We start from the raw sequence: 25,911 nt of genomic DNA on the forward strand, positions 1-25,911 counted from the left end.
GCAGACATTTTCCCCATGTAGTGACACAATCAAATACTTAACCAAAAATAATGTAATGAAAAGTCTAGGTCACAAAATGGAGTACTGCAGCCTGGAAAAATAGTTTTCTGACCTTCTGGATTTCCTCTATTAGAGCACTACAGTGCAGTGAGCAAACCCTATTTCTTACAACAAAGAAATTTAGCAATCTGCGAGGCTGTGTCACCTTGCTGGCAGAAACACTGAGCGGCAATAGTGCTGAAAGTCAACACTAATAGCTGACACCAAATTAAACTGCCAGAGTTTGTGTGATGTAGTTCTGTCACCCTTTGACACATTTGATGTGAATTCAGAGGCTTCTGCTGTAAACTCATCAGCAGAGCTCATGACGCATCATCTTTACATATCTGTCCATCCACATTTGTCAGCAAACCGTGAGCCTCAAATGACTCCAGCCATTGGGATATAGATTGCTTTACCTTCACGTATAGTAAATAGAGTGTTTTAACACTTGTGATACCCTCAGCTCCAGCTTTTAACTGACACAGTCTTGTTAGCTGCGCTTCAGCCTTTCTGTGTCCACGCTGAACATGGTGATTGATGAGGGCTGATTATGGCAGTGGGGTGGCCCATCCCTTCTTAACCTGTGGCTCAAATCATCTCCAGTTTGCCCATGCAGAAGAGCAGCAGGCACACTCCTAAGTGTCTTCATGAAGTGCCTGATTGAAAGGCCACAGCCAATTAGGTTGAGCTGAAATGGACACTTGCAGGATGTCTTTGCCTCTCAATTTGCCGCGTGGTGCCTGCAGAGAGCAGGCACTAAAAAAGTGCTGATAGCCCTCACGTCTGCTTCACCCAACAGCTCTCAAACCTGGGGCTGGTGTTTCAGCCCAGGAAACATGGCAGGGTGGCTGTGCCCTCACTGCGCAGTCTTGGACTAGAGTTGGCCCCAGCAATCTGGGGGTCAGATCCTGATGCAGCACACGGTGCTCACAATGCATGTCATGGTGTTGAGGCAGTTGTTCACTAATGACAAATAAATAACCTCCCCCCAGAATAACATTGCATTTCAAAACACAAACAGCCCCCCTTGTGTGTTTCTCTCTGGGCGATCTGAAAGGGATTTCTAATGTTTATTTTTCTGTAAACCATCTAGGGTTTTTGTAGTTCCAGACTGATGTCTTTTGGTTAAGAGTTCTAGTTTTTCAACTAATTTTGGACTTACTGAGGTCTCCTCAGAAGACGGGGGGGTCTCCTCAGGTGATAGTGTCTGTGTGAGCACTGGACTTGAAGTGATGGTCTGAGCAAATGCTGAAGAGACTCACCAGATCTGTGCCATACTTGTGTCTTCCCTATGTACCAGAAAGGAAAAGGAACTGCACTTTCTGTTTATGTCTCAATGGTATTTAACATACTTGCAAACTTCAATAGCATCTTATTTGCCACATATTGCCCTGGCATGTTTAATATCATGAGTAATTTTCTTCCACTGACTAGCTTTGCCATCAGTGTGAATTACCATGGTGAAAAAACTGTGCTGAGACTCACAGGAGGAACAAACACACCAAGAACAATAAATCTGATTTTTCTTTTTATAAGTCTATTTTAACATACAGTTTAAAATACTAGCTTCATAAAGTAGTATGCATGCAACCATTCTTATTCAAGTATGAGCTGTAACAGAATGGGAATAGAAGCATGATACACTACAATAAAAACCACTCTATTTTCACCCAGTGTCTCCAAATCTCCTGCTAGTGTAAAAACATTGCATAGTGTCCCATATTCTAATAACCCTTTGCACCACTAAAATTATTTCCAAAATATGGTAGTAGAAGATTACATTTGCTCTGGAAAATTCTAAACTCCATGAATTTGTAAAAAAAAATGAGAAACAAGTAAGAGCTTTACAAATATTTCCCATCAACTGCTATTGCTGCTTTGTGACCTGCTCCATTTGGACACTGCCGTGGAGTGCCACTCTGTGTGGTGGAAGCAGTTTGAGATCTCAGACCCAGCATCTGAGATTTAATTTGACGCCTTGAACATCATACTCTTGTCCTCTGGAAATGTCTTTCCTTGTTAGGATTCGTCTGCAAGAACTGAGTACTGCATCAAAACCCAACTTGGAAACAGACAGTTCTTTCCTTGGTGTGGAGTTGCTCCCATTCCAGGTTCCTCAGGAATACCTGGGTGGTCAGGAAGGGTCTGAGTGGCCAAACTGATGCAGCTGAGAGACAGAGCCACAACCAGCACAAGCCTTGAGCCCACTCTATCTTGGGGCATCTGGGGCTCACTCCACATGCAAAGGGGATTGCAATGGAAATGCTGACAGCTCTTCATAACTATATTACCCAGACACCTCTGTAACTACTGTACAGAGGCTTCTAGCATGCAAACAATATTAGGGTGCCTGACTTTGATCTGCCTGTGTGGCAAAGCTCCCAAGGACAGGAAATCATCGCTTCTCTTCACACATTTTAAAACAATTAGTTTTACTTTCAGCAGTTTGCAGTTACTTACAAACAGCAGCACCAATCAGACTAATTCAGTGCTTATTTTAATTTTCAGATTTCCTGTTTATAGACTGTAGCATCCTGATGCCCAGTGACTAGAGCTGTCTCTGCAGTGTCCCAGGGAGGAGAAACATTAAACCTTCACCTACAGAAACTATTTATAAATGCACCTGACTTGGGCTTTTGTGTCATGTCATCACTGGGACCAGGGCTGTTTGTCCTTTCTTGCACCTTCCAGGTCGCCAGCAGGGAAATGTAATTCCCTGTCTGCAAAGGGACTTGTTCCACCTGCTGTATTTGGCACCCTCTGAAGTAATAACAGTGTAAGTCTTATGAGTACATTTTATGGCACTCTTAATCAGGTGAATGTTTAAATCAGATGAGTTAAAATGGATCATGAGATGCAAAGCAGCCATCTCTGACATCACTTGGACTTGGCCAGTACACCACAGCATCCCTGCAACTGCACTGCTTGTATGAGCAGTAACTACTTGGAGATAACACTACATGACAAGCAAAAACACAGCAATTAGAAACAGTCCTCTACTCCCCCTAAACCTCACCTCCAAATGCTAAACCATGGGAGCAGTAAAGGGCACAACTCGTGTGAGGCAGGCAGTGGTGACCAGGGAAGTGATGAGGCCCAGGGAGGTGTTCTCCACTCAGCCTTCAGCTCTCAGTGTGGTAACTCTACCCTGCATTTTCTCCCCCTTGGATGCAGTCTCCAACCCAGTGTGCAGCAGCCCAGTAACAGTTGTCTCACACCCAGCCACGAGGTAACTGAATTCAGGGTGGTTGCCTGTCCAGGACCAGTTGGGTTGTGTGCATGGCAGATGGAGGGCTTCACAGCCTTGTCAGAGAAATATTTTAAAAAAGTAATTTAAATAAGTTTTCTGGATAATTAGATATCGTAGCACCCTCTTCTGGCTTTCTGCACTCCCTGGATTGTGGCCGCCTCTCTCCTTTGAGACCATTTGGCTCACCTGGGTTTGCTGTTCACGGTTTTGGAGTTGCATCTGTCCCGGTCCTCTCCCAGTTTCTATAACCACATGACTTTCTAGGAGAACCACTCCTCAAACGTGTGTTTCTCACACCGAGTCCCTTCACAATTAACCTTTTTGTGCAACCTTTTTAGAGCAAAATCTCCTTTCTTATTTTTTCAGTTGGTGACCACGGAAAAAAAAACCCCTTACTTGGCACATTTTGTACAGTTCTGACTGTACTGCTGTGGAGAGAGTAACTGTAAACCCACAAAACCAGAAGGAGGGATCCTGTGTGAGGAGCAGGGACTGCCACAGCTGGCAGAGTGGCCTCAGAGAGCAGCAGAGTAGGGAGGGCCCCACCACCCTCAGTGCTGCCACTAAGTAGTTGGGGGCCTTCACACTGGTTTTGGGGGGTGCTTCTCCCTCTCCTATGTCCTCGCTGTGAACCCAAAACCAAGCAATTATAATTCATGATATGGGTGTGCAAAATTTTCTCTAAGAGCTAATTAACTGTGAGGGCTAATATTTCTGGTTTAGGGTCCACACATGCCATTATATCATTATAAAATAAACTCTAGAAAAATAATGCACTTTTAAAATAAAACATTGCTTTCCTTTTACCCAGTAGGTTAAGGTACTTTGTTGCTTGTTACCAGCTTTAAATTTTTTATGTCAGGGTGAAAAGCAATTTTTTAATTATAATTTTAATGCATTTGACCATATTTCATTATGATACATTTTAAAACCAACTTGTAAAGGTATCACAAGAAAATATGTCTATTCCATAGGAATATCTGAACCATAAGAACACAGTTGAAATAACATAGTGCTTTTAAAAGAGCCAATTGTTTATTTCAACTGGGATATTACATCTGTCATTAGCACGTGTGAAATATTTGTTGTATTATTAGGAAAGTTTTGAATTAACCGGTTTCAAAGATCTCAGAATTTACAGGAACACAAGGTACCAGGTTACAGCTCCTCTGCTGCAGGTCTGGTGGCAAAAATCATTCTTAAATCCATTTTAACTACTTTCCCTTGCTTTCTGCCTTCAGGTGACAAAGCCACCCCCCTGCCCCGCACCACCCCACATCCTTCACTTTATTCCCTCGGGGTATTGGACAGGTCAAACACTTTGTAAGTGGAAAGGGGATTATCTTTGCTTTGCAGGCTTAACAGATGAAGAGTAGAAATCATCACCACATCCCACTAGCAGCCAGCTGGGAGAGGAGCTGGGAGGTGCAGGAGGAAGGTGCTGTCAACACTCAGGGTAGCAGAGGGGCTGGTTGAGGGTCCCTGCTTGCATGGGGGCATCGTGGCCTCCCTGGGACACACAAAGCAGCTGTTTGCTTGGGTGCTGCTGCTGTGGCTTTGTGTGCTCTGAGCCCAGCCAGGTTACAGACACTGGGCCTTGGGTTCATGGACTGTCATTTGACTATCATTTTTAGTGCCAAGACTGTGTGTGGGCAGAGAACACAGCAGCCAGGCTGAGGAGTTTTCCAAAGACCGCTGATGTGACTGGCTGCTCTGCAGCATTGCCCCTGTCAGCATGCACCTCTCATGATTGCGGGCTGCAGGTTGAGCTGCCTACTTGGAGCTGAAATCACTTGGCAGATGTTACCTGTACTAAACTCTGTGGATTTGTTGAGGCTGCAGCTTTGCTTTGTCTTTCCTGGCCTCAATCCTATAGAATGACCCATATCTGTCCTCACTCTCTCCTTGCAAAGGCAGCAAAACTGTTGAAGTTATTTTTTTCCATTTTGGCTGCCTGGCTCAATCTATGGGGCTTAAAAACCCGCTTAAGCCACAGCATACTCATAGATCAGTGATGGCAGCACGGCTGCTCTGACAGCAACAGGAGATCACAGTGAGTGTACTGAGGCGACACACATGCAGCACCCAAGAAAAATGTTTTTCTACCAAGGGGATGCTCTGAAGCTGTGAATGAAAACACAGCTTCATCACCCTCCTGAGCACAGAGTTAGTGGGAAAAACTGCTTAGATGCTTGGCAGTCGGACAGGAGAGCCTCTTGAAGAGCAAAAGAAGAAAGGACCGGGATGGATATAATGAGGTTTTGATCAGCACAAGTAAAGCATTATCAGTAGCTTCTTCAGCTATGAGGAAAAAAGAGGATTGCAGAGGATATTACAGATTTAGATCTTCCTTTGTTATTTATACCATGAAACTTGGACCTCCCTCAACCCTAAGCCAAATAAGAAGTCTCTGACACTTTGTATTTCCTTAACAGCGTCTGTGCCAAGCTCCTCAAGACTCTTAAAAACATCTCTTTGAAGCAGGACTCAGAGGTAGTACTTACTCAGACCTTTGGCTTGGTACTGATGCTCACTCAGCCCAAATCACTCCTCAGCCCCTTTTGGTGGCTGCTTTTTGGCATATCTTGCTGATAACTCAGTATAGCTTATACACCTAATATGTCTAATCAGGTGCTTTTCTCAACTGTCTCCCTTTAAAATGGTTTAGAGCAGGCATTTTTTGATATTTCTGCCTCAGATTTTCCTCCACCTTTATACCACTCAGCTAACCTCCCTGCTGAGTGTGTGAGCCCCAGAAGCCAGTGCTGGGGGAGCACAGCTGACAGGAGGCTGCTGCCTTAATAGAAGCAGCAACAGCCTCCAGGAGCATGACACTTTCTCCCTTTCAGACAAACATCTCTTTCCCCATTTATGGTGGACCAAAGGTCGAAGATAGCAGCTCTACCACTTCCAGGGCTCTGCTGAAATTTTATGCCCTGGAATTGCTGTCAAGTTTAATGTTCACATTTTATATAATGAAATAGCAATTGTTCCAGCTCTGCAACCTGCATGAATTCACACTGAAAAGATCAAAAATTTCAGGTGAATTTTCACAAACTTCTCAGACCTTCAGCCAGTGGCCTTACATTGGATTAAAAGCAGAGGTAAGCAGTATTTACTTGGGAAATGGAGCACCAGACCTACCTGGAGAATTCTTTCTGAACCTAATATCAATGTATTTGAAAGGAAACCATCAGAATATTTACGCTTTTGTACAGCTTCATCGACCTTTTCTTACAACCTCTTGTTAGCTTTTCCCTCTACAGGTTTTTGGTATAGATCCTTGGGTTATAAGTCTGCGGTTCTCTGACACGTTACTGCTTTGTAGAAAAGAAGGTCTCTCTGTTTTACACTTTTAAAATACAAAACCTCAAAGTAATTGCCTCTTCAGTAGTATTTTTACATAAGCATGGTCTCATTGACAAAACTCCCACTGACTTTGATGGTTACAAAAACCATGTTTGAACTTTGAGGAGAAAACATTATTATGCTTAAAGGTGACAGTCTGATGTTCCCAGTACCTTCAAATCTGGCAGAGGCAGTGGTTTACCTAAATGCCAAACATATGTCTCTAACGGTGAGGGAGTCATAACTTGGGGCTGCCTGGAGGCCCCTCCGAAACACCTGAGGACAATTTCCAGTATTTACAAAGCCAACTGAGAGCTGATGGGTTGCTTCACAGTTTTTATGCATAGTTCATTTTATAATTGCTGTGAGCAGTTTCAGTGGAGCCTACTCTTCACTCCGGTGGGGGAAGATGCACCCTAAGGTGTGGCTACATTTGCAGATCCTAACATTTTAATTCATTGCTCTCCTAGCAAGTGGAAAGTGGGATAAGCCTGAAGGCACAGGGTGTAGCTGTGATGCTGAAGCAGAGGTGATGAGCAGAAGATGCAGAGCCGCAGAGTTACCTTTGGTCCCTCTGAATTCACTTGCATGCCCACAGCAGTGCTGGGGGTCACAGGTCCACCAAACCTACTGCAGAGCTGTGCCTAAGCCTGTCCCTGGGGTGTCAAAGTAGCTTATGCTGCACTAGGAAGAGACGAAGAAAAATGTCTCCGTGACTAGTAAGTCTAAAATCTGTATTATTGTCAAAGAAACAATAGCAGCATCAGCTGCTGCTGCTGCCCAGAGCAGCATCATTAGTGGTGCAGGGCAGGGCACCTCCGGGGCAGGCAGTGCTCCTGCAGGCACCACATCCCTTCTCCTCCACAGCCTGGGGGACAGTGGCAGCAGCAGCTGAGCTTGGGAGCAGAGGCATGGGAGAAATTTGCCAGTGGGGAATGCTTCTCTTCTCCAAAGGACATTATAACATAACTTGTAACTGGCCACTCTGGAAAACACGGAGAGCTGTGGTGCTCCTCTAGTTCTTATTTAGCTGGCAATTTGCCTTATGCTTTTCAAAAGACTGTTAGTGGCCATATTTCCAAGTGGCCCTGTGCTGCTGATTGCTGCTGCCATGCTTCAGACATGTTTGAAATGTCCTTATTTGAATTATGACTCGCAACAGCTGTATTTAAAATCATATACTTCACCTTCACTTTCCACAATCAATATTGTTAACAGGGATAAAGCTATGGAGGGATAATAGAAAATATTTACTCATGTCTCTCTGTTCAGTATTCCCAGCCCTCCAGTACTACATCCCTGGTCTCACTCACCCTCCACCAAGGGGTGCATCTCATTGCTGGCCGTGGGCAGTGTGTTGGTGCTGCCTCTGGCACCATGAGCGCAGCAGCAGAGGGATGTGCTTTCAAAGCAGCTGGGAGAGGTGTTTCCAAAGGACCAGGATCTTCCCCATGCATGCAGCCCCTGGTCATGGGGCCTCTCAGGGTCTTTTACACCGTGCAGGGGATCTCTCCAGACATGACCACTGATCTTCCTGCAGGTCTGGATGCCAGTGGACATTGCTGCGAGGGCCAAGGGGCAAGCAGGGGCTCACCCATGGAGAGGTGCCGCTCGCTGGGCTGATGCTTGTGTCACCTTCTCTCCCAGGTGCCAGCTCTGCCCACTGCATTTCTGGCTGCACCAAGGACCACTCTGCCCACTTCATGTCCTACTGCACCGCCCCATAAAACTATGCTTTGCAAAGGCCATTAGAGTCCTTTCCAGATATTCTGGTAAGGCTTTTAATACCAGACTTATCTGATGTAAACTGATGCAGTTCCATCAATTCAAAGGAGTGATGTTGTTGTATAGTAGCTAAAGCCTTCATTTGTTAGTTTTTATAATTGAATATACAACTCTTCCAATTTCAGGTAACAGACACCTTCATTTCCACATTGGCAAGGGGTTGATTTACTCCAATAAATATTGACCTGCTGTGATGAAGCGTTCTTATTATCAGGATGTATTGGTATAGCACAGATATATCGATAGATTTTCAGGTCAATGTTGTATAAACATTTTACAATGACATATTTTGAACTTATGCTGACATGCTTCTGAAAATATTTGTGCTGGCAAGGAAGCTCTGAGCTCACTCAGTTATCTCTGACATGGTGAGTGCTGGGAGGATGACCAAAGATTCACCAGGGCTGGGAGGATGACCAAAGATTTACTCGTTTCAGGCTCTTATCAGTTGTTTTGCATGTACAAGCCCAAGCACAGGTCAGGAGTCTGTTTGCAGTGGGGACCCTCTTTCAAAATTTGCCCCATAAATCATCCTTTGTTCTGTCCATCAATAAATAAAGAATTACTGAAGTCCAAAATTTTAACACTAATTTGTACAGAAAGGTTGGTTAATTTGCTTTTCAGAAATTTCCATATTTGCATTTTGCTCCTCCCAAGGGCTGTGTGGTGGAGCTGGGGACTCACAGCCCCTGCCTATGAGCAGTCTGGTAATTCAGCTCCAAAGCACGCTACTAAGACAGCCTTCTTCCCATGGTATTTGTGAAACAAAATCCATGAAGCTGCAGTACAAAAGCACTCTGAGATGACAAGCAGAATGGTGTGTGGAGTAAAATATGGCACCTAAACTGTTTTAAGCATTTTTTTCCCCTAGAGCAAGACACGCTTCTCTTTCTTTAAGTGACCAACTGAGCAGGGGCGCTTTCACAAGAGTCCCCAGCCTGGGCAAGGTTGAACCTCTTGCTCTGTCTGTCCCGCTATGCAAGTGCACTGAACACTGGAGGAGGAACAGCCTGTTTTTAATCGCTGTAATGGGTGAATTTTAGCTGCTCATTGGCGAGAGGCAGTTCTCTAATCCCAGAAGAACCAGTATCATTTGAGCTGTCAGCAACTGGCAGGGGGGATGGATTGTGCCTCTGGCTGTCAGGCAGCATTGCAAACCTCGCGGTGGACTTTGCTCCGTGACGGCGCATTGGCATGCAGGGTCCCCAAACTTTTCTGAACTTGTTTGGTTTATCTTGATGAATAAGCTCAAGTATTCGTAAAGCTGAGGCCTGCCATTAGGGAGGCGATAAGCCATAATTCGTAATAAAAGAGCTACCTTTTCCAATTGTCTTCAGCTGAAGCGGAGAGTCCCCCGTAATGATTTATTGCCTTACTGCCAGGCTCTTGATAAGTGGACACCAAATGGCTCCTCATTACTCAAAAGCTTCTCTGATTTCTTGAACCAAAGTCCTTACCAAGCTGTGCTTACTCCACTTTCTTTCTGAAGAAAATGAATCAAGGCCCTTCCCTCAGTATTCTACAAACTATTTTAGCATAAAAAAATATCATAAATGAGAAAGGAGAAAATCTTGTTTGCTAAAGGGCTGCTGGATGAACTGCCTCTTGCCCTTTTGATAGCATCTTTGAAATGGAAATGGCCAGCTGCCTGACCTTCTGTTCAATGACCCTTTTTGTACAAAGTCAAATTGCAGTGGCTTCACAGCAGCAATTCACCTATGGACATAAACTAGATTTCAGGGGGGTATGGAAGAGGAGGCTTCTATCTGCAGTTTCTTTAGAATATTTCTTCCATCTTAGTATTTCCTATGTACACATCAAGAATCAAGCTTATTAAATAAATTACTGGTCATAAAAGCTGTTTAGAATTATATGCCAGTAGCTTACATCTCTCTACTTTTTTACATTATGGATGTAACAAGCCTTCTGTAAAAATCATTTATCAAAAAGATTTAGTATGTGAACAGTGCTACATGTAATTTTGAAAAAAATTCTATAATCAGTTATTGGATTGTGGCATTAATTATTTAACTCATTTTATTAGAACTCAAGGAAAAATATAATTCTAAGTAGAATGAAAGATCAGCAAAAAACAAAACAAACAAACAAACAAACAAAAAAAAAACAGAAAAAAAAATCATATTTTTAAATGTGTTCAGACTCAGGTGCCCAAATTTAGAAACTGGCTGCCAATGTGAGAGGTCCAAATACTTGAGAACCACATTCACTGTCCAGTTTATGCCCTCGCAGCTTCATTTATCTTGTGATACAATTGCTCTTTAAGAGCAGTCATTTGTTGTTAAATATATTTGCCAAATTCAAACCCGTTCTTCCAGCTGGGGTAAATCACTCATGATCCATTATACCAGCTGAGAAGTTGTCCAAGGAGGTTTCCCAGATATTTATAGAAACATCAGAGTCAGGGTGCAGGTTGGCAGGAGCCAGGACTGGTGTGGGACACAGTGGGGTTTCCCCGGCTGGAAATCCGGGCTTTGCCTTGCACCACCGTCACAGCAATGCATCCTTTATCTCCCAGCCCCACGTCTGTCTCTCTGCCAACTGCCAAAAATCATCCAGCCAAGAAGAAAAAGAGCGGGATGTGTTTGTTTTTTTAAGCAGTACACTTTAACAGCATTTCAATTTCATCTAAAATTATGCCTGGATCATGTATGCATAAGAAATCACTCATAGCTGTCATAAAAATTAGACCCTTAAGGTAGCTAGTACATCTTCTGATTAAAGAGCAACCCTGATTGTTGTTTAAAAGCTAACAGCTGGTATGTTAAATCTAAAATCTGAGTGTCAATTAATTCTGTATCAGATCAGCTCAGAAAGACAACTGTGTGCAAACATATGGTCATTGCGGGAATAAGGCTGCTGAAAGCTGAGGGTGTTTGATGGTTTCAGCCTGTCGCTCTTCACTTATGATATTGTAAATGAGGATAAAACAGTTTAATTCGTGTAACTGGCAGTCAGAAGGAGTGTTTAATTGAGGGAGAGGGGAGGGCTGGCAGCACTGTCAGGTTCTCCTGCGGTTGCTTGATGCACAGTGGATTGTGCCCAGTGGCAAGCTGCCCAGTCCTGTAGCACACACAAAAACAGTTCATAATTACACCATAATTCAATCTGAAGTCTTGTTTCCAATAAATCCCTCATGAAATTAGTATTCTACCCGGCGTCAACCCAGGCAGCTGCCAGCTCTGCCACCCTGGGATGTGGCATGGAGGGAACCTCCAGTCCGAAGGAGTACTCATCACTCCTGGCAAGGGCATGGTGGTGGCCAAGGTTCCTTTTGGCCACTGGCTGGAGCCTCAATATGTTGTCACTGCCCTCTCCTCCCACTCCTTGGCAATGTGTAGACATGGCTTTCCTATTTAGGATACACTAATGGCTTGGAAATTTTCTACTTGATTGGACACAATGCAACCTCAAAGGAGTAGGAAAGCATCACTCAAAATGAATAGAGAGAATACAGCATAAGAGATGACCCTCCTTCTGTTCCTGCTGGCACAGGTCAAGCCAGGGGAAGTTTCAAGACATACTCATGGCCCCCCAGGTTCAAAGGAGCACCTGTGCATTTGCTTAAGTTTTAAACATGTACTTATGCCCATTCCTACACAACAGTGTTCTCAAATAGTGTGGAAACTCTGTCAAATCATAAAGAACAGTTTTACCATGTTTTGTAGAAACTGTCAAAGGCTTGATCCAAAAAGAGGTTTAGGTGAAATTCAGGTTCCTGATTTCAGAAATACCATCCTCAGAAATACCACCTGGCTGTATTTTGATTTCTGAGTCAAAAGCTGAAAGTTCAAGTGTGCACAGGTCCATGCTGCCAGAAGATCCTCCAGCACGACCAGGTTCAGTGGGTTGGTGCCTCTTGAGGTCCAAGAAAGGGATGATCTTCCATCTGCTGTGCTTTTCATCATATCTGCCAGCTTTTTCTGTGCTGTCTGGTCTCTCCTTTTCACATAGCTGGGGGAAGAGGTGCTGTTGTTCTCTTGTTGGTGTTTTTTGTTTGTTTGTTTGTTTGTTTTTCCCCAGAGAAACCCCATGGTTAAGGGAGAGGGAGACCCGGGTTTCTCCTCTTCTGCCTGAGAGGTTTGTGTACAGGGTGTTGTGGCTACTGAACTGTACCCTTCTACGGCAAAAGCTTGTGAGGAGACCAGGAGAGAAATTGCTCTTCACCCCTCCTGTTGAGAAATGCAATTTGGAAAGGTCCCTGGAGGCAGTGAGAGCAGCCATGAGCCTGACCATCTCTCTGAGAGAGTAAGGCACTCACCTAGCAGGCAAGACAGGCCGTGTGCTTCATTCAAGGACTGATGTAATTAAAAAAGACACAAGCAAATAGTCGTCTGATGTTACTCCTTGTATAAAAGCATCTGAAATACTACTGACAGAGAAGGAAGTGTCTTTTCAAGTCCCCTATGTGAAGGACTCTAAAACGTCCAAGAAGTATTTCAAAGATGTTTAGAGGAAAATAAAAATCCCTCTCTAAGCTGAGAACAAGGATGAAACATTTAGACCAAAGGTTAGTGTCCTCCCATATATATAAACCTCCTGGGTCACTGGCTGTTAAGATAAAAATGGTTCCTCTGTATTGGAGCCCTACAAAGCTATAGGACTGATGCATTTACAGGAAAAATAGCCAAGTGTTACTGAATGAGTCAAAACACAGAGTTATGTGGAGAGCAGAACATGAACCCGGGCTCAGGTGTGTGTGCATGGCGTGGCTGGCTCGGAGTGGCCCCAGGAAGGGGCCCATTGTTCCAAGATGAAAAGAATGTTTAGAAATTTTTCCAGAGAAAGAGAGTGATTTTTTCCCCATCTGAGGTTGTCCCTATAACCACTGCATGTGAGCAGCAAAAAGGAAGTGCCCAGCAGCCCACCTTATGTGACCTACACAGATGTGGGGAGCCTCCCCAAAGGGACACTACCCCCTCGAGCTGTCCCCACGATCCAGAATCCAAGGACAGACTTGCCAGGAGCTACCAACCATTACCTCTATAGCTACAAAACAAAATGCTTATGCTTCCTTTTCATCCATACTGTACCAGTGAACATGAAACCAAAATAACCACAGCAGTGCCTTGTTTGAAATGAAAATGGCAGCACTTTTTCATCGGGAAAGTCTTTTATCATCTCCCTTTTCACCAGTGGCACTGTGACAGTGGGAATCAGTTAATGCAATCCTCACAAATCAGCACTAACCCCACAGATGCTGGGAACCTTTGACAGAAGAACTTCATACCCTGGAGGAAGTTACCTAATTCCTAAAGGTCTTTGCAAGTTCGGCGCTCCCTGTTGTTTCTGCACAGTAGCGGAGCAGGATTAGGGGCATGACACAGACACCACTGCAGATAGAAGTGCTGTGCTAATACCCCTCTGAAAATTATCTGTTTGGCTCTGCTTAAAATCCAGGGATCCCAGGTTAAGGAGTGAATGCTGTTGTACACAGATTAAATATCTTTATCTCCCCAAAAGAAATAATTATGGAATACCAGATTAATTAAATTATTTTACTTAAAATAACAAGTTGAATCCTGCAGTGCAGCTTAACCAGACTAATGAGCACAACAGTGAGGCTGAGCAGAACGCAAGCTAGGAGAAGAGAAAAAGTGGTTCAAAAACCAGTGTGAGAACAGGCAAATAAAACACCTCCCAGGTTTTATGCCTTGCCCTTATAATCACTGCCTTTGCTTTGAAGGACTCTGCAAAGGACGATTGCTAGTGTACCCTTATTTTCTCCTAAACAGTGGATTATTTATTTTTAATGGCAGAAGTATCATGCAGATCATAGTATATGAATTCAAGATGCTATATCTATATCTGCTTGTTGCTATTATTCCTGACTTGTGAATATTTTAAAGCACATGCCAACTCTTTGCCTCTGAAAATCAATGGGATTTTGGCCGTTGACTTTAACAGAGCTGGATCAGAACTGAAGGTCTGTACTCCCACCCCCTTTTTAAATAAGTGGGCATTTTATAGGATAATGGTCCTGGAGCGTATTGATTGGCCTCAGCCAGGCTGTACATCGCCCTCACTGGAAACTGTAAAACCTGTAATGTGCTGCACACAATGGGGATGTGACTGATGTGTGCCGAGGGCGTTTTGGGGCTCAGGGCTGCACTCTGCTCAGGGTGCTGCAGTGGAGGGGGTGTCATGGGAGACACCTGACGGGCCTGGCATGACAGCACAGCGTGGAGCACAAACATCCACAAACCTGCATCTGCTCTGCAGGAACAGAACCTCAGTGCCATGGGGTTTAATGCAGCTCTGCGAGGGTGGCACAGGAGGCTGCCTATCCCTGCCCATGCTGAGGGGACACTGCCTGGTGCCAGGGGGACAGACAGTGCACTGCACAAAATGCTGCAGGACGGAGCAAAGCGGTGATGTGGAAAAATGTCAACACCATTTTGTCTTACTACCTTCTTGATGTATCAGTAACATAGAATAAGGTAAGTATAGAGAGACCTTTGGGGCTATGCAGAGATGGTGTGAGCCCTAGGAAGTGCTGATGAACATGTCAGCCATGTGCCAGCCTCATCACCACATTAAATGAGCCCCTGCCTCATCTGGTGGCTGGGTATCTGTATTTGTTGCTCTGTGCAAAGAACATTCAAATCAGAAGCACTGTCCTGGAAAAAAAATCTTTCCGATATAACAACTGATGATGTGAGTCCACGTCAGTAGTAGCCTCTTATTGACCAGTGGGGGTTTTGGATCAGGCCCTCCCCTGTGGTCATTTCCAGAGGCAATTATTCTGATAGCTCCTGCTTTGCCTTCTGTCACGTAGTGCGATTGCTCTGGGGCTGGCCAGGCTACTGTGCTCTCCTGGAAGCCATTTCCCTTCACTGAACTTTGATTGTGAGGAATAGGTTATTGTCTGGGGTTTGAAAAGGAGAACTGTGCAGAACCCTCATCAGACCCAGGTACCCACTCTTTTCATCATCAAAATCAAAACAAAACGCAGTTATCTCCCAACAGCCACATATGATTTCAAAACAATCTACATGTGTGCCCTCTCTTCTGAATATGGGAATATCCTGTGCGAGACTATTTGCTGAAAAACATCATGTGTTGTCTGCTGCTTCCAAGATTTCAGGGTGCACACAGAGGAAACAAAATCTTAGTTTTGCAGAAATCAGAGGATCTTTTTTTTTTTTAGCCTGACTTCATCCCGCTTAAAATAACGTTTTAGGTACAGTATTAATGAAAAGCTACTGTGATATAAAAGCAGGAACACGGGTGTCAGCCAGTGCAATAAAGGTAATGTAAAAATCATAGAAAGTTGATGTGGGACATGTACTAGCCCTATTACACAGGCTGTGCACGCACGTGCATGATATTCAGGACACCCTCTTATCAGGTTTAATTATATTAGTACCCGCTGCTCATCTATATCCTGTGTAAAAGCAGCAAGGCAATCATTAGAAATAAGCATTGCAAGGTAGAGCAGAGAACAGAGCACAGCAGCGGCGTCTCTCTTGCGGTTTGATTTGACATGCTTGCATAAACACGTACAGGATGACTCGTCATTGTTTTATTTTCGGTAACAAACAAACAAAAAAACTCCAAACCTGAAATAATTTGGGGACAATTTTCCATAAAGGAAGAAGCTGAACTACTTATGGCTACAAAGACAGAGGAGATTGTATTAAAGGACTGTGAATCTAGACCTCTTTGTTGTGTTCGCAGGGATTTTCAGGGTGATTTAGTGTGGATTGATTTGCAGTTTATTCTGCAGCCATTGTTTGTAATGTGCTTTGCAAGCTCATGTACTCTGAACCTTAATTGTTCTAAATTAAACTATGGGGACCAGACAGAACACATTTCAATCAGAATTACAAAATATTGCACCAAATTCCTTTGGGATACATAATCTCTCGCTATGTCTGCAGCGCTTGTATACATGAAGGAGGAGTGAGAAAGCATATTTAGGAAGACATTTTACTATAATTTAATTTACCCCTTTCCATTGGAAAGCAAACAAGGACAGAGATATTGGCAGAAACAAGAAAGAGAAGTCCTTCTGCAGCTTCCTCACGGTGGTATCTTTCACACCCTGTGTCAGCAGCTGCTTGTGCACAATGCTCTGTGCAGGGCACGGCAGAGAGGAAAACGCTGCCAGCAGTGAGCAGCTGGGCACTGGCTGGGATCACAGACTTTGGCAGGGTAAAGAAGGTAATAAAAGCTTACTTTGGCTGGCATGGGAGAAAAGAGCGATATAACTTGCATTGATTTGAGCGATTCTGGGTGAAAGAAGCTTGGATATCAGTAGGGTTGGAGGGAGCCCCTTTAAGCCAATATACCTTTACTGAAAGAGTTCTGTAATATTTGCTTGAAAAATGCCTTTGTGTATTCTTGCTAGGACTGCCCTGGCTCCTGGAAATTTGGCAGACAAGCAAACCCCCTTTTTTTCCCCTCTGTTACTTTTCTTCTGATAATTGCTTCTACAGCTGAAGCTTTTCTGATAAAGAAGTTATACAGGAAGACATAATTTGTGAGGAAAACACTTAGAGAGAATGAGAAAGAGTGTGAGAATGCAGGAGGGGTGGCAAAAGCCAGAAGGGATTTTGGGGAAGAGCAGGTGGTACCAGCATAAAACCCATGGCCATAGGGAAATGAGGGCTCAGGACAGCTGCACAAAACTCTTCTGCTCAGAGTATCAAAGCTCTAAAAGAAGTTTCTCTTCCTATTCAGCAATAGACTGGGTCAGAATTATAAAAGAACATTATTTTTGGAGTTTACCATAATAAAATTCTTTCTACACCCCTGTCCCAGCAAGGCAGAGAGCGGCTGCTCTGGAGCCCCATAGGTGCCTCAGCATCCCATGCCTGGAATGTGGTCATCATAATTTTAGGCTGTATTCTGCATTGCTATTTGGGTGATTTGAGCTGGGACCTCCCAGCAGTGGTCTATCTCAGCAGCTTTGGGGGCAGAAACAATGCCAGGATTCTAATCTGCCAGAGGCTGCACTTCAAGGAGATCACCTGAGCATCCCTGGGGTGGGCAGAGAGGGAAAGAGGGTTCTCCCCAGCTCGTGGGGCAGATGGTGTAAGGTCTGCTGAGATGGTCCCTGAACAACAGCAAACTTTTGTAGCAGAAGTAAGGAAGGAGATGTGGTGAAGGACAGAGACCAACAAGCCTTGGCCTCAGCCGAGGGGTCAGGAGGTGTTTACATGTCCAGTCCTCAGAAAGTGCCATGATTTTGGGATAGGAATTGAAGTCTTTTTTAAGCTCACAAGTATCAGTGCCTCCTCCTGTCACTTCCAGTCTAGAGAAATACGGATCAACTGAACAGCAGCTCGACAAGCTCTGGAAAGTCACAAGTGATTTGTCAGAGGTTTTTTGCTGGGAGGTCACAACGACAGAGAGAGAGTATTTAGGCACCGTATGTGTCCCTATTTATCGACTGCACCTGTGCTTCCATGCCGAGCCTGAAACAAACCCGCTCATACTCAATTTAGCATAGCAGTCTGAATTAGTTAATTTTAGTCAGTCGGTGATTGTTATTGCCAAGATCCACCACTGTTCTGCATTGCACCAGCATTAAAATTAGTGTGGAGATTGACAGCCTTTTCCCAGAAAGAATAAAAGTATCTGCACATTCATGATGAATATAAACAGAAAGGTCAAGACTCAAAACCCAGCAGTCACCTATATAGTCTCCAAACAGTAGACTGTCTCGTAAGGTCACAACTCATTTAAGCCCAATGCTTCCTATGAATGCTCTGGCAGATGTACGTAAGTGAATGGCTTATTTATCATGAAAGACTGAGCTCAAATATAACTTTATTGAAAATACTAAATTTTTACTCCTGTTTTAATTTAGACTACCAAATAAAATTCAATAGTATTAGAAGAATGGACTGAGATAACACTGACTGAATATACTGTTCTCAGTGCCTGCAGTGGTCTGACTGCCTCTGTATGTTAGTGATTTGCAATCTCTTCAATGTTTATGCACTTAAACTCTTCTGCTGGAGGTAGGGACCCTTATATTGAAAATTTAAGCTAACTGACAAGGGACTTGCTATCCTGGGTTATCTTTTATAGTACTCTCATTCACAGCCCATGGACCCCAGGCAAAAAAACACCAACTGAGGTATTTACATAGCCCTCCTTCCCTCGGCACCTGAATACCCACGTCACCGTGGATTTATTTTTACTGAAACAACATAAATTAGTAGAATGCTATTTTTCTCATTCCATCTGCACAAACAGCAGAAAGATTTTTAAAAGCAAAAGAAAGATTTTTTTAAAAATTCAGCAATGGCTTTTTTTTGCAATATTCATGGGATGACCAGGACTCTCAGTCCCATTTATCCTTTCCACCAGTGATAAGATCTGCTAGATCCTTATTTACACGTTATTATTTAGTCAGGTTTGAGATTTGGTTTCTCAGCATTTCAGAGTGCAAATGAAGACAGACAAGAAGCAAATTGTAGGGGCAAAAATGAGGCAAGAGTAGTCATTTATAGCAGTAATAAGGTTATCTCATCCAGAGATTTTAGTTTTGGTGCTAAGTTACAAAATAAAACTATATATTCAAAAGTCTTTGCTTACAACTATTGAATATGAGTGTTTAGAATATATTATTTTGAGCCCAGTGTTAGTCACTGCTTTTTATAAAATATAATAATGGTTCCAAGGTTTCAGTGTTAGTTTACAACTAAAAGCACCCTATGCATCCACCTAGCTGGTCTTCATGGGATCTCTATCGCAACACTGCTTCAAAAAGGTTAACTCCTTTTTGTTACCACTGGCTTGTTTAGAGGGAGACATGAATAAAGCCAACTGCACTGAGAGACCTGCTGTGTGCCCTGCTGGTAACCAAATGAGGTGGTGCTTTAGTGACTTAAAAAAAGAGATTTCAGTGGGTCCATCACAGTGTACTTTCTATGTGAAAAAACAACAACAACAACAACAACAACAACAAAAACCAACAAAAAACCACCACAGTATCACAACTGGCAGCCTTGGCAAAAGGGAGAAGGCCTGGTAAGCACAGACATGGATTTACCCATTCTAAATGCTGTGAAATCCCACTTTCAAAGGACATTCCTTGTGTTCAGAATGTCAATCCCACCCCCACTGCAAGATGCACAGGACAATCTGTGGGTAAATAAAACATATGCTGATTAGAGAACTGCTTCCTTTTCTTTCCTCTAGTATTGCCATTAAGACAAAAAGTGAAAAATATTTTTGTGGAAAGCAACTCAGCAGCTACAGTTTCTAAGTCAAGCTTATTATTTGTACAGCAAAAATCAAAACAACCTTTTATTTGTCACTGCAGGGAGAAGAAGAAATATGATTCCTGTCTCCTGGCTCTGTAATGTCCTCTTCTTCAGCTGTGCATTTTGTCCAGTTGTGCCTTATCATGTTAGTGAAAGGAAGGTTTCTGCTTCTTTCTTTTTCCTTCCTTTCTTCCTTCCCTTTCCCCAATCTTTCTTTCTTTCTTTCTCTCTCTACCTCTTTTTTTGTTATACCTCCCTGTTCTTGACCTGACCTCTTGCTCATGTAACGTCTCAGTTTTTAAATGGTCATTCACTATCACCATTTCTTTTGGGAAACACGTTTCTAAGCCTAAGCATACAAGATTATAGCAGATTTCTTAGCTTACTGTGTAGTGTGTTTCCCATGTGATAGCTTCTCCTCAGGAAAGCTATTCTTTCATGCAGCCATAGCACCAGCATTGATCAGTGGAAAAGTTCAAGGCAGCAACTCATCAAGCACAGCTTCAATACTAGATTCCAGACAAGGTCTGCAATAAATAAGACCAGTAACAAAGCATCATATTTCCTCCTTACACAGAAAACCAACAGTGACACAGTTCTAAATTTCAGAATATAAGGACAGTTTCTTCTCTACATTGGAGCAAGATGAAAGCTGGAGGTATACTCCCTTATAATATAAACTATCTTTAAGTAATCATGAATTTTTAGGATGCTAGTCTTTGATGTGTGCTAGCATATCATTTTAAATGCACAGGTTCTTACTGTAGGAGATTTTTCAGTGCCTTCATTGACTAGGACTTTGCTGTCTGAACACTGTGATATTATTGAATATAAGTGTTTAGAATATATTATTTTGACCCCAGTGTTCGTTACTGCTTTTTATAAAATATAATAATGGCTCCAAGATTTCAATGTTAGCTAACAAAAAAAGAACAATCTAGTGCTGTAAGCAGATAGGAAAAAAATTCCAAATAGCAGTGCGATAAAAAAATATACACCCTATGAGGCCCTCACAGATTATTGCTATTGATTTCTTTCCTGGAGACGTGGAAATGTTACCAGATGGGGTGTTAGGCAGTAAGTGTGTGGGTGCAAACGCAGTTTATTGCTTGCTGTCTAGAAATCACTGAAAACCTTCACAATTCTGTTTGGCTCTGTCACATAAAAAGGTAAATTTTTTGCCCTACACCAGTCCTTACAAAAAGCTACATGACATGCTATAACAATGGGCATACAGTAAATTTGTCTCTAAGGAAAGAAAGATCAACAAGGGAATTAAACGCGCACAGATACATGCACACGCTTCCTGGGGACCGTAAAATACCTTGCACATATTTGTGTATTTGTCCTCATCTTGGTCATATTCTTGCACTATGTTGATTTAAATTCATCTGAAAGACTAAATTGACTTATTTCATGGTTTCTCTCCTTTACCTCTGCCTGGAACATTGCGCTCTGTCCTGTATTTTATGCTTATGGGAGTGCTAATAAGATTTGCTGTAGGTTTCTAAAAGTCAGGTACTGGAGCTGGAGTATAATGCACAACTGTGTCTGACCCCCTCGGGGATGCACCCATTAAAAAAAAAAAGGCTGACCTTCTGTCACTTTCTTCCTCCTCCCTTTTAATGATTCCTTCTATATCCTTTTGAGAAGATCTTTACAGCCCTTTGACCCCTGTTAGAACAGGAAGACTTAAACAGCTAAAAGTACCCTCAATATCAGCGGTTGCCAACAGGAGCTCAAGAGGCTTTTTAGGAAATGCCAGAAGACAATAACCTACATTTTCAATGCATTTAGAGACAGGCCCACATTCAATATCGTATAATTCCCCTTTCGTTTGCTTTAGCGCAGCACACGCCTGTGCTGAGCTGAGGCCTGACAGTACAAACAGACAGTCCCCGGCAGCAAAGCTGCTGTTTTGGCAGCAAACCCATTTTTAATGACAAAGCAGCAAATCTGTGCTAATTCTACACATTATGTCCCTTCTTACTCAGCCTTCAGAAAAACAAGATTGTGTGCTTTGGTAGGATCAGGTGGTTCTGGCTTCGCTCTGGCAGTGATGCCCACCTCCACCTCCCCTCTTTTACTGGTAAAATCCTCCAGCACCCCTGAGCCCAGCCAGGTCACCGTGTACTGTGACGGGAAGATGCTCAGCAGAACCAACTTATGCCAAACTAAAACCAGGCTTTGCCTGCTCTCTGTGGATGTTTCTCAGGTGGCGGGGAACAATCTGGCAATGCGCAGAAAAGCAGATCAGTGCTCACAGCTGGAGAACAGCTTGTTACTGAGCTCAGGCACCACGAGCATCCGGTGGGAGGAAGCCTGTACGGGCCGGCTAAAACAAGAGCGAGATGAACCCAAGAAGCAACAGTGCCTTTGCAAACCACTGCTTAAGGAGGCTGGATCAGAGAATGCAAAGGAGTCTTTGTGCCTTTCTGTACTATTGTAGGTTCTTCTCTCCTCCTAGAAGAGCATCCTCTAATTCTGCTGAGCCTCTGCTCAGCAGGAGGACTCATCAGAGCAGGGCAGTGCTGAGCTGAAGAGTTCTAAAGAGCAATGAAATAGTTACATGGACGATTGCCATGGTATCATATGATATCAGGAACATGTCATGTGTGTCATCAAATAAAATGTAATCAAAACACCAATTAAACAGCTGATGTAGCCCATCAGCTTTAAAATTCAGGGAAGAGTGTTTTGGGGTAACATAATTTACCAGAAAATGAATCGAACACGCTTAAGTCTCCCATTCTTATGTCCATCTGTTCTTTGGGGACATCAACCACAGGAGAAGAGGTGGAGCTGTGCTAAAATCAACCTGAGCCATCTCATGAAGGGTTTGTAAAATGTTCCCTTGATACAACCAAGCCCCTGGGCTGCCAGTGCATTGAAATGAAGAAAGTCAAACCTGAGTTAAACTGAGAAAATGAAGTGAGCAGTGGGGATGCGTCATAAAAAGGTATTTCAGGAAGGACAATTAAACGCAGACTCTGAGGTTTCTTTCAGTATCTCCCGAGGCTCTGGCTAATGTTCATTGCTTGCAGTGCATACTAACTTTGATAGCCTGAGCAGTTTTCCGCTGAAGTGACTTAAAAGAATTTATCTTGATGCAAGTGTGCCTGTGCACTACAGTGGAGTTCAGCCCCTTTTGCTGTAGAGAATGAAGACACTCTTGTAAGCATACAAAACAGCTGCCTATGGTCTGTTAGGGTATTTACAATATGGACACTGAGCTGCCATGAATGACCTTATTGGGTCACTTGGAGACCTGTAGGCTTGGAAAATTGATGAAACTAGCCTTCGTGGTAGAGGTTTCAAAGACAGTAACAAGGAGATCCCCATATGAGTGATGTTCAAGCCCTACAGAATGAATGGCCATGAATATAATTGGGCAATATCCCACATAAGGCGTGATCCTCCAGACAATGAAACATTTTTGTATACAATTCACTCTAAAGGGAAGAAAGCCTTCTGTCACATGTTTGCATGGCCTAGTGGACAACGCAATAATAACCAGGTGGCCTTGGAATCACACTGACAAAGGATGAAACTTAGTGTAATATTTTTCATAAGGGCAATAATTTTACAATTTCCAGTGAAAAAAATAGCAGCCCCAAAGAAGTAGAAAAAAGAAAAAGGCAAATTTTTCCTGCAAGCTTCTTGCTGCAGATGAAAAATGAATCACAACATGGATTTGATAAGCCTTGTAGGCCAAAACAAAGCACAGCCGAGTCCCCAGCTCTTTCTTTGTCCTCTCTGAGGCACCGTGTCCCTGGGGGACCAATTGTGCAGCTCAGAGAGTCCTTTTGCCTGGTGGCCTGTCATGGAGTCTGTTAGACTATAACTCACAGCTGCTCTTTCAGAAACATTTATTTTTGTTTGTTTTAATTTATTTCATACACATGCATGTGTGTGCACACAGATACACACAAGAGCCTGGCCCTGCTTTTTCAAGAGGCCTGGAGTGCCCAGGCATTTTATTGTTTTTCATGCATTAGCTTCAGAGGACTTCAGGAGTAGAGTATTTATTTATGGATTAGATTGACAGAGTGCTCCCTACAAGTGCTCCAGATTCAGCCCTATTGAACTCAGTGCACTTACTCCAAGGTCCTGATCCTGCAGAGCAGAGGGAACCCACCCCAGCGATGTTCTCAGTCCAGATGTTAAAGCTAAGAATATGTTTAAAGTGTTTGGGGACTGGAGCTCCAACCTCTAAATATCACATGAAAATAAATGGCCTATGATTCTCACCAGCTCCTGAAGCTGTAAATCTTTTAAGTTTATCATGAAATATTAAATAAGTAAGGCCAACACTACAGTCAAGAATGAATCTGACACTCAAGTCAGACCTTCCAGCTGGCAATCTTCACGGGGTGCGTATTTACAAAACTCTTATTAGAAATTATTGGAATTTAGGCATATTATAAAGACCTTGATAGCATTAAAGGGCAAGAATGTTGTCTCAGTTTGCATCACTACTTAACTAAGAGCCACCAAATCTTAAATTTCAACTAAGTACATAAATTTCACCTATCAGACAGAATAGGCCACATGTTAGCAAAAAGCCCCCGGTAGAAGCAGTTGGTACCATGTAATGGCACTTGCTTATTAATGAAATCCATCCTTCGAAGGAGTGGTTTTAGAATTCTGCAATAGCCAATGAAAATTACATGCAAACATTATGGTCATTTGTTATCATTATAAATTGTGATAATGTCATGGCTGACTTACAAAGATGATGACCTGAAAGGCCATGACATTATGACATTACATTTTATCAATAATGAAAAATTGCTTCTTTTGCATGATTGTACCGGAGGTGAGCCAGGACCTCGGAAGACTGCTGGCTCCTGCTGACCAGCCTCAGCTCTAGAGAGGAAAACAGACCAATAAAGAAATATATGGGGAAAACAAACTAACCAACCAACTATAGCAAGACTAGAGAATATATTTACCTCACAGTACTTAATTTGAATTTCTGAAGGCCTGCATGACATATGTCTTCAAGACAGCACAGAGGAGATTCACCCAAGGCAAGAAGATTACAAATGGCTCTCTCTAGTACTTGGTTGGCACCATGAAAGCCTTGGGGACAAACGAAACCCTTAAAGAGGAGTTTAATGTTTTCAATGGCATTAACTGACTGTTCTGATTTAGTTGTTTTCTAATCTAGCTTCTCTCTCCAGTGCCTAGCGTGCCCCTCTGCCACGTAGCTCTGACAATCGCCTTTAAGTTGGATCTTAGTGTTACTCAGGACCCTGAACTGTCTGCCAGGAAGAGCTGGGGTGAGCAGGGATAACGGCTCAGCTCAGCTCAACTATCACCACTGGTACAGGTGCTGTAATTTAACAGGTACTCTAAGACCAGAAAAACTGGAGTATTGCAGGACATGCAGTTCTGCCATGCACAGACATGTAATTTCTCCTAACAGTACAGAATCCTCAGCTCTCAGGTGCCTGAGCCTGGGTGGGTATTTACACCTGAAAGAATGTGTGAAGTCAAACCTCCAGTCTCATCATTGCTGGGGCATGACAGAGCTAGACCCCCTGAAGAATTACAGGAGATGTAGTGACTTCCCCTTACTTTCCAGCACACTAGGAGGCCCCAACCACTTATGGGTACAGCATGATCCCTTCTGCATGCTTCCCCCACACCATTTCCAGCCTCCACTCCTGCAGCACAATAAATATCTATGCAGCACTATACAGAGACCCTCTCCTCAGATACACTCAGCCTTGACACGTTCTGAAGGGGGACAGTGCTGTGCAGCCCAGCACGGCCATGTGCTCCTTTCCAGGACCAGAGAACAAATCAGTGACTCTCACATACTCACTAAGCTGCTAAAATCCTCTGTGCAACTGGCTCCCGCACTCCTGCCTGCTGTTGCTTCACTGTAAGAGCACTCAGTCCACAGCAGGATCTTCTACCAGCTACCCCACGTCCCACCACCGCTGCCCCAGGCAAAGCCCTGAGCAAACAGATGGGCTTTGCCCTGTGCCTGCTGCTCCCGCTGGTGTGGGTCCTGCAGCCAACAAAGGCAGAGGCCGCACGCTCCTCAGTTTGAAGTGAATAGGGGCTATAACCTGAGCTTAGACCTAGCCCTAAATTCCTCAAGCTCCTGGAGTGACAGCAGGGAGCACTTTTAACAAGCAGGGCTGCCTGCCTCGCAGCATCCCCTCTGCCAGCCCCACTGTGCCTACCAGGAGGACATTAATGGTACAGAGATGCTTGTGTGTAAAAATGTGT

General features: G+C 43.5%; 1 long non-coding RNA gene across 2 annotated transcripts in view; it reads right to left on the bottom strand.

The window, feature by feature from the left end:
- LOC114057157 overlaps positions 1-25,051 on the bottom strand; it is a 43,146-nt gene extending 18,095 nt beyond the window's left edge. For both annotated transcript variants that reach the window (XR_003571139.1, XR_003571138.1), the window contains exons 1-3: positions 25,039-25,051; positions 17,197-17,200; positions 1,205-1,331 (exon numbers count right to left, since the gene is read on the bottom strand). This is a non-coding gene — a long non-coding RNA (uncharacterized LOC114057157). The remainder of the gene's footprint in view (positions 1-1,204; positions 1,332-17,196; positions 17,201-25,038) is intronic.
- Between the last annotated feature and the right edge of the window lie 860 nt (positions 25,052-25,911).

This window comes from Empidonax traillii, unplaced genomic scaffold, assembly GCF_003031625.1.
Source record: "Empidonax traillii isolate 1590-97213 ecotype Southwest subspecies unplaced genomic scaffold, ASM303162v1 scaffold117:size1203958, whole genome shotgun sequence".
Classification (NCBI taxonomy): domain Eukaryota; kingdom Metazoa; phylum Chordata; class Aves; order Passeriformes; family Tyrannidae; genus Empidonax; species Empidonax traillii.